Source organism: Poecilia formosa, unplaced genomic scaffold, assembly GCF_000485575.1.
Source record: "Poecilia formosa unplaced genomic scaffold, Poecilia_formosa-5.1.2 Scaffold139, whole genome shotgun sequence".
NCBI lineage: Eukaryota > Metazoa > Chordata > Actinopteri > Cyprinodontiformes > Poeciliidae > Poecilia > Poecilia formosa.
The window spans coordinates 313357-325479 of NW_006800078.1; the positions used below are offsets into that span (position 1 = coordinate 313357).

The window sequence follows — 12123 nt, forward strand, 5'->3', positions numbered from 1 at the left end:
ATAAAAATTAAGTCAAATTCAAGTTATCAGATTGTAAAACCAACACTTTTAAAGCCTTTGCAAACAACACGGGCTCATACATGTTGCCTGTTTATTCGCTACATTTATCAGCCTATCATTTATTGCTTTATTTTTCTTTTCTTTTCTGCTTCTTTTTCAAAAACAGCAGCTGGTTTTGACGTTGATAAAAGGGGTGAGAGTGAACCTCCAGCAGGCACAGGTTGTAAAAAACAGAAGGCTTGAAAAACTAAATACCTTCAAAGTGCCAGGTGGGGGTGGAGGTACTGAAGAAAGAGAAAATGTAAAGATTTCTCAATGCTGCGGCGGCCCTCAGAACTTTTCTACTCCTGCTTTCTCTTCGACGTCTCTGCTTCAAGCATGAGGTTTAAATCAGGAGGCGGTCACAAGACAGGGACATAGTATTCAAAACACATCCTCTCAATGCAACAATCTGGCAGACATCAGTGCATCCTCGTCTCGCTCCCTATCATCCATTCCGCTTACCTTCTAGTCAGAAAACAACGTAGATGAAGCCTAATCTTCTGGAAATAATGTTGACAACAGCAGTTTGGATGGATCCTACATTGCTCGACAAAATGAGTTATCGCTTGACACTTAAAAAAAAAAAAAGGTTTCAACTTTTAAGTCGGCATTGAACATTTATCCTATTGCAGGATTTCGGGGGCATCACTGACCCTGCCACTTGGCTTGACTAGTATGTCAACCGGGTGATGAAGGAAGAGTCTGTGGCAAATACTCAGCGTCTATAACAAACACATGACCTCCTGGAAATTTCTGTTGACATTGGCTTAAACTACAAAGCCGCCACATGGTTTCAAATCAAGTGACAGTGATTTTTTTCTTTCTCTCTTTTACGCTTCCATCTGATTCGCGTCATTCCTGCTCTTTCACTCATCCTCGTCCGCTTTCTGCCATCACTTCGTCCCGTTCCAAATCCGATTTTCACCAGGTCCTACACTCGATCCATTGTCAGCCCTCCTTTCTATCCCCCTTGCTCATGTTTTCCATACCTCTATCACACTTTCACCACATGTCAGGAAGACCAGGGTCTGTGCGGTTTCTGCCCAGCATTGGGAGCGGTCCAGCTCAAAATTTGCGAAGCTGGGGCTGGTTACGGGTTTGTCTTGGTGAAACAGTCCAGCCCTATTGTTAGGAAATGACAATTTTTCTGGTTCAAATTATCAATGAGGCAACGCTGCACTTAGTTTTTTTTTTTTTTTTTTTTTTTCCAGGCATCTTGCAGACAAAGGAGCAAGAAAAGTGTGTGGTGAGCAAGAAGGAGCATTGCCATATGCAAACCACATGAAGGTGAGTGGTAATTGATTCAAAGCCTTCTGTAATTAAGGATTATGTTGGTTGGCCAGAGAACAACCTCCAGAGGTGGCTGTATTTCTGTAGCTCTCTCAGTTTTCAAACAATCGCAGACCTGCATGGTTATTATCAGCTTGAGGTGAAGTTTTTGTGTTCACTCACACTTTGCCAACTCTGAAATGCATCGTCTACCAGAAATCACGTACTTCATTCGGCTCATGTATGTATTTTGGACTAATTTTATGGGGTCTTTGCCTAATCGAAATGCTAATGCATTTTTAGGTGAGCTTTTGTTTTATTAAAACCAATCCCATTCAAGTGAATTCAAATGTTACATCTTTGCATCAATGAATTAACCAATTGCTAAATATAGTTGTTTTGAAAAAAATGAAGTATGGTAAATGGCCTGTACTTGTCTAGTACTTTACAAAACATTCATACACACATTCACACACTGATGGTGGAAAAATACACTTTTGCCACAGTTAAACCCGGGTAGTCTGACAGAAGAGAAGTGGGGGAAATGACTGAGAACGCAATGACCGAGACGGACAGAGTTGGGGTTCAAACCAGCAACCCACAAGTTACAGGTCGAACTCCTACCACTGTCACCACAGTCACACTGGTGTTGCTGTGTAAGATTTGCAGTGATGTGGAAAAAGTATTTCCTCTCTTACAGATTTTTTATTTTATTTTTTCTGTTTTTGCTTGTCTGTCACGGTCATTTGTTTCAGGTCACTAAACAAACCATGACCTGAGTAAACAGAAATTCCAGTTTTTATCTGATGATTTCATCTATTTGTGGAGAAAACCAGCCAAACCGACCTGGCCGTATGTGAAAAAGTAATTTCTCCCCCCTAAACTTAATGCTTTTTCTGCCATCAAGCATTTGCAGTTACTGGCAATTCTGCATTTTTCATTTCTGTGGAACAATTTTGGCCCACTCTAGAATTTAGCTTGGATTGTTCTCAAAACATCATGGATGGCCTGTTTAAGGTCATGCCACAGTATCGTAATCAAATTTTAACTTCAGACCAAAGCCTTCTTTTCTTCCTAGCCATTCAGAGGCAGAATTTTTGTCCTGCTGAATAACGCAAGTATTCCTGAGTCTCAGGGCATGAGTTCATGGGTGGACATTCCCATTCACTTTTTTTTTTTTTTTTTTAAAGTTTACATCTTTTGTGGCATAGAACAAAATTAATGACTCTGTCACTTACGGCAAGTCGTATATGTCTAAAAGTAACTAATCAGTTCCAGGTCATCATACTACAACTTTTGGTTGTGGTACAAGCAAAGTCTTGGGGGCTATCAAGATGTCTTTAGCAAGTGTGATGCCTTTGTGTTCCCCTAAGACAGTCGCTGTTTTTGCCTTAAAACCTAATGTTGAAACATAATCAGACATATGAGGTCTGCAGTGCTTTAAGTGTTTTATGGACGGTTGTTTGGGACCTCCTAGATGAGTCGTCGATACACTCCTGGAGTAATTTCAGCATGTCTGACACTTTAAGGAAGGTTCACAACAGTTTCATGCCTTTTCACAGCATTTTGTAACATGCCCGTCACTCGAATACCGTACTTCTGTAACATAACTTTGCATTCGCCGAAAAATTTAAGTTAAAGGCTTACAATGAGCTAGAGAGAAGTCTTTTTTAATGCAACTATTTCTGGCCTTTCTCTTTATGACATTTTAGAGAAAAAAAAATTCCTTTGAAACTCTGCTTAGCACGTTGTTTTCTTGAAGCAGAACTGTAACCCCTCATGGGACAATTTGAGAAACTAATTCATTTTCATCTGCTTTTTTAAGCAGCCAAACTGCATCATGTACGCTGTCTAACCCTGCGACATATTACATCTATAGCAGGGATAAACCGAAACAAGGGGACTTCAGTTGTAACTGTGCAGACACACACAGGCACACAGACTAACAGACCGGGGTTTAGTCAACGCTCAAAAAGAATTACCTCAAACGAGCTGAAATAAATCCAAAGTTGCTTTTCCATTTTATTGCCTCACTACGCCGGTGATTACAGGAAATGATTAGGACAAAAGCCTCGGAGGAATGGCTGTGCTGTACTTTCATTAATGCCTTTGAGCACTGCGCTATGAAATTCAAGTTGGTCAATCGGCTCATGGTCTCCACAGAAAAGGTTTAGTTTCTCAGCCACAACATCCAAACATAAAGTCTTGGGAGAAAAGGCATTCAGCTGCAATGAGATGAAACACATTCCGAAAACCAATGTTTTGGTTGCTGTTCAATTGATCAAGCCACTGTACCCAAGTCTTTGTCACACTCAATTGATCAAATTAAATACACTTCTGGGGAGTTTGTTACTTCTTAATGAGGTGCTTAGTATGGGGTAACGATGGGAAAATTAACAAAACCGCAGCATCTAGAGGTCTTTCCCTGCAGTTTGTCTATTTTCTTCTACTTCAGAGATCAGGTAGGATGGAAGTGACACGTCTGGGAAGGAACTCCTGATGCCTCCCTGTCCAGCAGCACTCTGTAACTCCACCTGTGGGATTCCTAGGCATGAACAACTAGTTTGTATGAGCGGTCCCTGGGTTTCCATTAGTAGGAGGGGTCTGGAAAACCACTAGGAACTCTGCCAGGGCTGTTCAGATTCATGACTTAAAGATGCCAACAGAACCACGTCATCTGCACAAAACCAATTTTGGGTGCTGCGGTTCTGAACCACACTCCCTTGTTTTCTATCACGATGCTATGTGCTCCTGATTATAAACACAACAAAGAGGATTGGTGAAGAAGTGGTAGCCTTGATGGAGTCCAACCAGCACCTGGAACAACCAAGCATTGAATACGCTGTAAAAGTGACGCCAGCGCCCCCTACTGTTCACCAAACTGTCCACCACTTCAGATACCCACAACTTCTAGGTCTCGAAAGCTAACGAAGGTCACAAACAGGGGCGCAACTACATATTATTCAGGTGGATGCGAAAACATAAATTGGTGCCCCCCCACATCCCCCAAAGGAAGGTACGTAAGGAGCGTAGAAAACATACGGTCGCTCTATCCGTATGAGCGACCGTATGTTTACCCCCCTCCCCTCTCTGGTGCAGCGCCCCTATGCGTTGCATGCTCTGCATACCCACTTTTTGAGCCACTGGTCACAAATATGGTGTGTTTGAATTCAGTTTCCTTAAACTCCAACAGTGTGTCTGTGAAAAACTATCTCAAACCTGTGGGCTGAAGGTCTCACCAACAAAAGACATATATCTAAATAAGAAAAGACATTTCGACCGACGTGTAGAAGTTTGAAAACTCTGTGCGCGATGACAATCATTTATGGAATTTCAGACATCACAAAAATGTGTGTCAAACAATGCCAAATTTCTGTGCTACACATGTCTTTGAAGGCTCACTTTTCCACCAGTTTGTTTACTCTTTGTTTTGCTTTCCCACACAAAACACCGCAGGATCATTAATTCTGTGTTTAGATCTGCCTTCACATATAAATGTTTTCCTTGAAGCAACCACCCACGACCTTCAGTTTTTACAGGGAAACTGCTTCGTACATGGTTTGAACGCAACCGCAGTCAAAAAAAATACTGAGATCTGGGAAGTCAGGTGGTTTGTCTTCCAGATGGTTCATTATTAAGCTTCTCAGAAGTGCCGCAGAATTCACAATGAACTTGAAATTTATCGTTACAGGTTAAGAAATCGACCTGTAATCAGGGCTGACCAGTCAGTCTGGCAGAGTGGAGCTAGTCAGGAGGAAGTTGATCACATCTGTACTTGTCTTTCAGATATTAAACTATGTTCACTTCTGGTATTTATAAATGTAACCCAGATTTTAGTTAATAGATTCTTAGTTATCTCGATTCTGCTGTTTTTTTTTTTTGTGTGTGTCTTTTTTACATTTATTGTTTTTTTCTCACTATTATGGTATATAAAGTAAGATTCCCCTCTTCTTCTGTGTGCTTCAAGCTGCCAGTCAGTTGTGTACGATGGAGAGGAAATAAAAATGTTCCCGTCCTAAAAAAGAAAACCCCAGTGAAGTAAGGTGTCTGGAATTTTCTGCTCTAGTAGAGAACAACACAGGCAGTCATCTCGAGGACTATTTGCAGATTAAGAAACTGCCATATTTAAGTGGGTCCGACACAGGAAATTGTTGAAGAAAATAAAAGGCACAAGTAAATTTTTGGACATGAGTGGTGGAACAAGCCTTGTTGATTGATCACATATTTTTCCGAAGCTGTTGCCTTCGACAGGAGAGCGGGGAGAATTCCTCCGCGTGCGATCATATGATGCATGTGTCACTTGCAAAGCATCCATTTCCTACTCCAGAGAGTCTGTCTCTGTGAAATAAAAAACTTTTTACGACCCCGATCCAAGGGGATCTTAACACCACAATAACCCCGGTCTCTTTTTCCCCCTTTTTTTTTTATTTTATTTTATTTTATTTTTTACGAACACCTACGCACACGTCTTACTCAAGTTCAGACTGAACAATAACAGAGTATTGAGCTTTTCTAACAGTCTCAGAGGGCTTGTTTCCAACCTCTTAATCGCTATCGACCCATCAGGGAGATATATATCCATGACGGATCAAAAGTGATATAAGAAAAATAAATACTTGACTTTGGAGGGTTGTCTGTAACATGATGAAAAGAGGGATAATGGGAGTTTTATACTGCGTAGTTGATCCCGTAAAGAGTTGGCCCTATATCCTGCTTTTGAAAGCCCCAAACAAAACCCTTGCCAGACAGTGAACAGAGGGGCAATGAGGTAGCATAGTAAAAAAAAATAAATAAAAAAATAGGAGGGGTAAACTAAGCCTCCCCACATGCGCTGAATGCTTATAAGACACCCCGTGCTTTTACTGCCATTACCAGCCAGCACAGCACACTTTCAATGCGCTCTAAAAATGACCCGGGTAATAACACACAACCAAGCTTTGCTAATCTAGCCTTCGATCAAATATGGACTAATCCAGTACTAGGCTCATTAAATATGGAACGGGTTAAGGGTTTTGAGTTTCACAAATCATATAAGGTAGGGTTGTGAACCCAAACAAATGGATTAAAGTGACTAATGTCTAACATTAAGGCTCCTCAGGGTGGGTTTAAAAGTATGACTTATAACACGTAAAGGGAAATAGTTTGGGTAAAATTATTTATGTCTGTTCTTCAGATGAAAAAATAAGGACAACTACATCATAATGTCTAATAAGACATTTCTTGACAAAATAATTGACAAAAAAGAAATACTTTCACATATGAAAAAATTAACACAGATGCACAACACCGGTGTTCTGGCACGGTTTAGAAATGTTTCTTTCCACTTTTTATGTAAGCCGGTTCTAAAAAGAGTCATGTATATTGAGATCAGTGAGGTAAAATTCATGATGTTCTGCTCCATTGCGACAGGGTGCTTTACTTTTCCATGACAGTGTGACACTAAATATATTGGCAGGAAATAGACTTGTGTGATTTATGACAAAAATAAAAATAACAATCCTTGTAATTACTTTGACTGACTGGTGAGGTCACCTGACAAATCCCAGTTTTGATAAATATTGAGATTATCTTTGCTTCCTTAAATGTAGGATGGACTCATTTGCTGTGATTGATAAATAATTAACCGAAGAGGTTAAAACCCCCCCCAAAATCAGTCAAATTCACTCCAGTACCTAATTTCTACTTGGTCATTTTTAGCTTGTGTTGTTGATTCCCCTCATTTTCGGACTCAACTCCTGCACGGCGAAAATATCAAGGGAAACAGCATCCAATCAGCGTGGGTGAAAACCAAAGAAAACGAGGACTGAGCGGTAAAAATGAAGATATCACAGTCCATTAACTGAGAACGGCGGTTCTGTCTGGCCAACAGAGCAGTTCTCATCACTTTTTGTTTGTGCTGGGATCCCTTTGGAGACGCAAGATGCTGTTCCAAAAGAGAAAGAAAAAAAAAAAAAAGACCATTGAAGGAATTTAAATTTGCCTCCAAACTGCCTTGCTTTTTAATGCATCCTGTTCCTTGTCTGCATTTCAGTGATGACAATCAGCATCTGGCCTTAGAAAACAAATTTGCTCCGACAATCGTAACAAGGCCAAAAAAAAGATTAGGGGTGGGGAAATCGTGGCGATGTGGTGTTGACAATCTCTACCTTGGCCACAGTTTTTGTTCAACCAGAGTTCCTGTGATAAGTCCTGACTGATAGATGCTGTTCTCAACCCATTCTGCTCTCGCGGCCCCGTCTAAGACCGAACCAAGCGCTGACAGAGTCAATGGGAGGCGGAGGAAAAATAACAAGGGGTGTCTGCCAAGCCTCCCTACTGTTCTCTCTCTGTCTCTCTCTGTCTCTCTCTCCATCCTCCTGTTGCTGCCAACCCAGTGGAAAAACTTCCTCTGCTCCAGACAGTTATGAGAGGCCGAAACCACGAGAGGGATATTGATAAACGAAGATATGGAATAGCAGGCAAATAAATCACAAAACAATAAGTGAAGCTTCCACTTCAAAGATAATTAGACTCTGCTTTTCAGTTTCCCTTTTGTTCGTGTGCTTGTCCCTTGGCTCGCACAGAGTCAAAACAGCTTCTCTCTAGTCAGAAGCTGCTGCCCCATCCGTTTCGAAGGGGAAGATATTTGTGTCGGTTCACCGTATCGGCTCAACGCAGACCAGTTTCCACATATGTCATCTCGCTGTCCAGGCCAAGAGGGCTGCTACCGGTTGAGCAAAAACAAGCTTAAACTGAGCAAACAGAGCAAATGGAGCAAAAGTGCAAACCTTTAAGCATCTGCACAGAAAAAAAAAGTGTTTATAGATTTCACTGAGTCTGTCTTTTCTTTCTCGCTCCCCTTTTTAGTTTGAAAAAACAAATCCAGCCTATTAGTCTTGAACGATTTGGTCCAAGCCTTGATTAAGACCAGAACCTGTATTCGGTTCCCACCACCCTTCACTGTAGCTCCTCACTCAGTGTTTCACCAGAACTGGTTAGCATTCCTTCTAATGTGCGCTGAAGACTCATTGAACATTTGGGGCTGAAATTACAGATTCTAGCTAAGGAGGGGAGGAGAGGGGGGGGGAAGAAAAGCAATGTACTTAATAAAAAACAGTCTCAAAGCCTGATTTTAAACGATAGCAGTCGCCCATTTTCACTTTCTCTGCGCCGAGAGGCATAATGGAACAAAAGACTCTGATAAGAGAAGTGTGTGCGCATGCTTCTTTGTGTGTGTTCTTGCGTTCAGGAGGTGTTGTGGATTCCAGTACAGTAAAGGGGCTGGGAGGGCGTTTGCTTCTGCTACAAAATGACTGGCATTCTCCTTCATTTCCTGTTAGCGCTGAAAGTAGTGGAGGCACATGTGCTGGCCGAGTCTTGAACAGAAATGCACAAGGAAAAGCATTACGAATCTCAGCAGAGCACAAAAAGAAAAAAAACAGAAAAAAAAAGAAAAAAGAAAAACTTCACGGGAGCATAAAGGAAATAAACGCTGAACAGCAAATTTGCATCTTTCAAACAGACTCAGGACAGCAGGGTGGCTGGTACGCTCACAGAATGTGAATGCAACCTTAAATATATTCATCAGTTCAACATGAATCCTCCTTTTGTACACAAGGCCATGTGTTTTGAGTGAGTATTTGATGGGAAGCTGGAAGCTACACTGCCCCCTTGTGGTCACAAACTACAGAGTGTTTTACAAGCCAGAAAGGATGAGCTTGAAAGGTCATCAGTGCAGAGACAGCTGAGACCAAAGATATCCCTTCTACAGACATTCAGACAAACAGATATGGAGGGAGAAAAAAAGAGCGGGGCTGTGTTACTATGTAAAAAAAAAAAAAAGTTTTCAAAGTGAGTGTTAAACTCATGTAGTTGTTTGCACTGCACAATAGCTAAAGTACACCGCGTGTGCCCTCGACAATATCCAGCGTGACTCTTGTTTGTGTACGCTCGGTCGCGCTTTGGTACTTTGCACCAGAGGCCTGAGTGTGCAGTTGGTTGGAGTCTGGCATATGTGGTTTTAGAGAGAGATCGCTTGCACAAGCGCACACTTGAGCGGTGGAGACTGTGAATCACTGAAAGCCAGGAGCAAAGGTCTGCTTTATCAACAGCAGACCAGGCTGGCATCACCCATGTGCTTGTCTTTTGAAAGAAAAAGAAGAAGAAAAAAAACAAACTACAGCAACCATTACAACAAATTGCACAAAGTAGTACTCGTTAACATAGAATTAGTTCAGTCGAGGCAATGAGAGTTTGGGACATCAGACTTGTCACACCCCGTGAAGCATGAGATTCTTTGAGTTTGGTGTGTATTCCGTGTCACAGTAGAAATAAACACCTGCAGAAACTCTTGCACTAGTTTGACTCACACTTCTACACCTGTAGTCAATTTCTCTCCACACATGACAGAAAAATAGAGGGATGGCGCCAACTGTTTTTTTGGATGTTAAAAGTCGGGATCAATAGGCTTTTTCTTAGAACGCTTCCTGATGCAGTGACCTACAAGTTGACGCACTAACCGTCATCGTAACAGGAGTTCTTGGCAACGCCGTGTTTTGTTCCTCTTTTTTTTCTCTTTTTTTCCCCTTTCTTCCTCTCAGAGACGTTTTGTGTTCCATATGGGACACCCAAAGACTTGGAGTCACAACTATCTGTCCTCTCTGAGTTTTTGGTGAAGGGATGTTGTTACTGAAGGAATGCAGCGTCGCTTGCCAGAGGCGTCACAAAGGATGGAATTAAGCAACAGTGGAGGAGAAATGAGAGGAGAAGAGAAAGGAGAGAAGCAAATAAGAGCAGTTATATATATATATATATTTCTTTTACTATCACATATTTGTGTGAGATTCGTTCTACTGAAGAGCATTTGCGTCGCGTCTGTTCTTAAACATAACCTGCTGCCTCACTGTTCTTAGACATGCCACGCCTGCTTAACATCATTATTATTGACACCCCCAAAACGTGTGGGATGAAGGAAGACCATCTAGGACCAGGGCTGGAATTTGCAGCCACAAAGAAGAATTTAGAAAGCCATTAGTTTCCAGATGACTGAGCTACGTCTATATGTGCATACATGTACCATAAGGACATTCAAACGAAGGTTGTCGAGGAGAGGTTCGGTGATCAAACCGTAGCCACGTTCTTTTTAATCTTCCAGTTTTGTATTTAGTGCACTAGCTTAGGGGTGAGCAGATTTTCTCGGGTCTTATGACCGAGATGCTGAATCTGTTTTTTATACATTTTTTCCCCCTTTCCTGCTCTCTCCTTCTGTTTCTCTTGGCCCGGCTCACCTCAGCCACATGTGATAAAATGGAATGATGACAGGACGTGAGGATGCAAGCGGAGCCAGAGGAAATGTGAGGACAGGTAGCGCTTACCTCACCCTCTGTGGTGGGGGTGCGTGGGGGGCAGAAGGTTGGAGGGGGGTTGTAGGGCAGGTGGGTCGGGGCAGCTGTAGGTGTGCTCCTCAGGTGGGTCTCTCTCTTCTGCCGCCCTCCTTGGTTCAGCCACACGTGTCTCCCATGAGATGTGGCAGTATCAGATAGTCAGTGAACATGCAGCCAAAAATAAGGAGAGGCGTCCTTCGGGGCAAAGAGCTGGCACTCTAAACTGGTCCAGTGCTTGCTGCAAGTGCAGAGAGTCGAATAGACAAAAAAGGATGAAAACAACCAAAACAATAAATAAAACTCAAAAATTGGATATTCTCTGATGCAGATGAAGCAAACTCTATTTTCAAACTTTTCTTTCTTTTTCTTTTTTTTTTTCTGAGTCTGGAGAGAAAAATCTAAAAACAAAGTCCAACCACGTGCTTGGAAGAGACGGCGAAAGCCAGGGAGAGGATGAAAGTGAAGGACGAGGGAAAAATCCTCTCTGTGCTGTCTTCAAGCGATCCAGGCGCAGGTCTGAGGAGCACCTTCCCAATCTGTGCACTCTCACTCTCCAGGGTGGAAAGTAGGAGGGAAGGAGCAGGACAGAAGAGGGAGAGGGAGTGGAGGGAAACTCAGTGTGTCAGTCAGTCAGGTCAGGCAGGCGATCAGCAAGGCTGTGTGTTTGGAGGCTGAAGGCTGTCGGAGTCCCACTCCAGGGACTTATAACCAGAGGCTGCACACCTCTGTGCTCCAATTTCTCTGGCTTACTCTCCACCGATCCCTCTCCCACTGGCTAATTTGGGAAAAGACAGACTGGATTGTTCGTCGGGTTAACCCCCTTTTCATACAAAAAAGCAAGTGTCTGTGGGTAAAAGCAGAAAGGAAGGAGGGGAGTGTGCAGTACGGGGTGGGTCAGGAGCCGCAAAAAGAGGGGTGGGATATAGGATGATGTGAAGGGAATAAAAAAAAAAAAAAAAGACATGAAAAAGAAAATTTAGGAGAGTCTTTTGGCCATATTCTGTTCAACTCATATGAAAGAAATCACTCCATTTCTGACGCCGTGACTTTCAAATCAGGTCAGGCATTAAACTGCCTTATTGTTTTGTAATAGAAAACATGTTACAATTTGTGTATTGATCTGATATATTACATTACACTAGTATAACCACAGCCATGTATGTATTTTAACTTAGGGAGGGCAGTTTAATTGTATTAACTTAACCTTGTAGCTTGTGAAAAGTGTTACTTGGTCAGGATTTTAATCTCGTGGTAATTTTTATTTGAATAATTCAAACACGACATGAGGTTAACTCATGACAAAAAGCGATTTCAATTTCTGTTTTGTCACTAAATGGGAAAAGCTTTATTATTTGCCTCTAGGGATACAGCTACATTCGTATTCTGCTAAGAACACACATATGGAGCGGTTTGCTAAACTGCCAAGCTGTTTCCTTTATTGTTTTTAATA

The 12123-nt window shown here is 42.0% G+C and overlaps 1 protein-coding gene across 2 annotated transcripts in view; it reads right to left on the minus strand.

Annotated features, from left to right (window-relative positions):
• col8a2 (collagen, type VIII, alpha 2) overlaps nucleotides 1–11492 on the minus strand; it is a 48893-nt gene extending 37401 nt beyond the window's left edge. For both annotated transcript variants that reach the window (XM_016676708.1, XM_007562611.2), the window contains exon 1: nucleotides 10665–11492. The gene's annotated coding sequence lies outside the window, so the exon portion shown is untranslated. The remainder of the gene's footprint in view (nucleotides 1–10664) is intronic.
• Nucleotides 11493–12123: the final 631 nt, after the last annotated feature.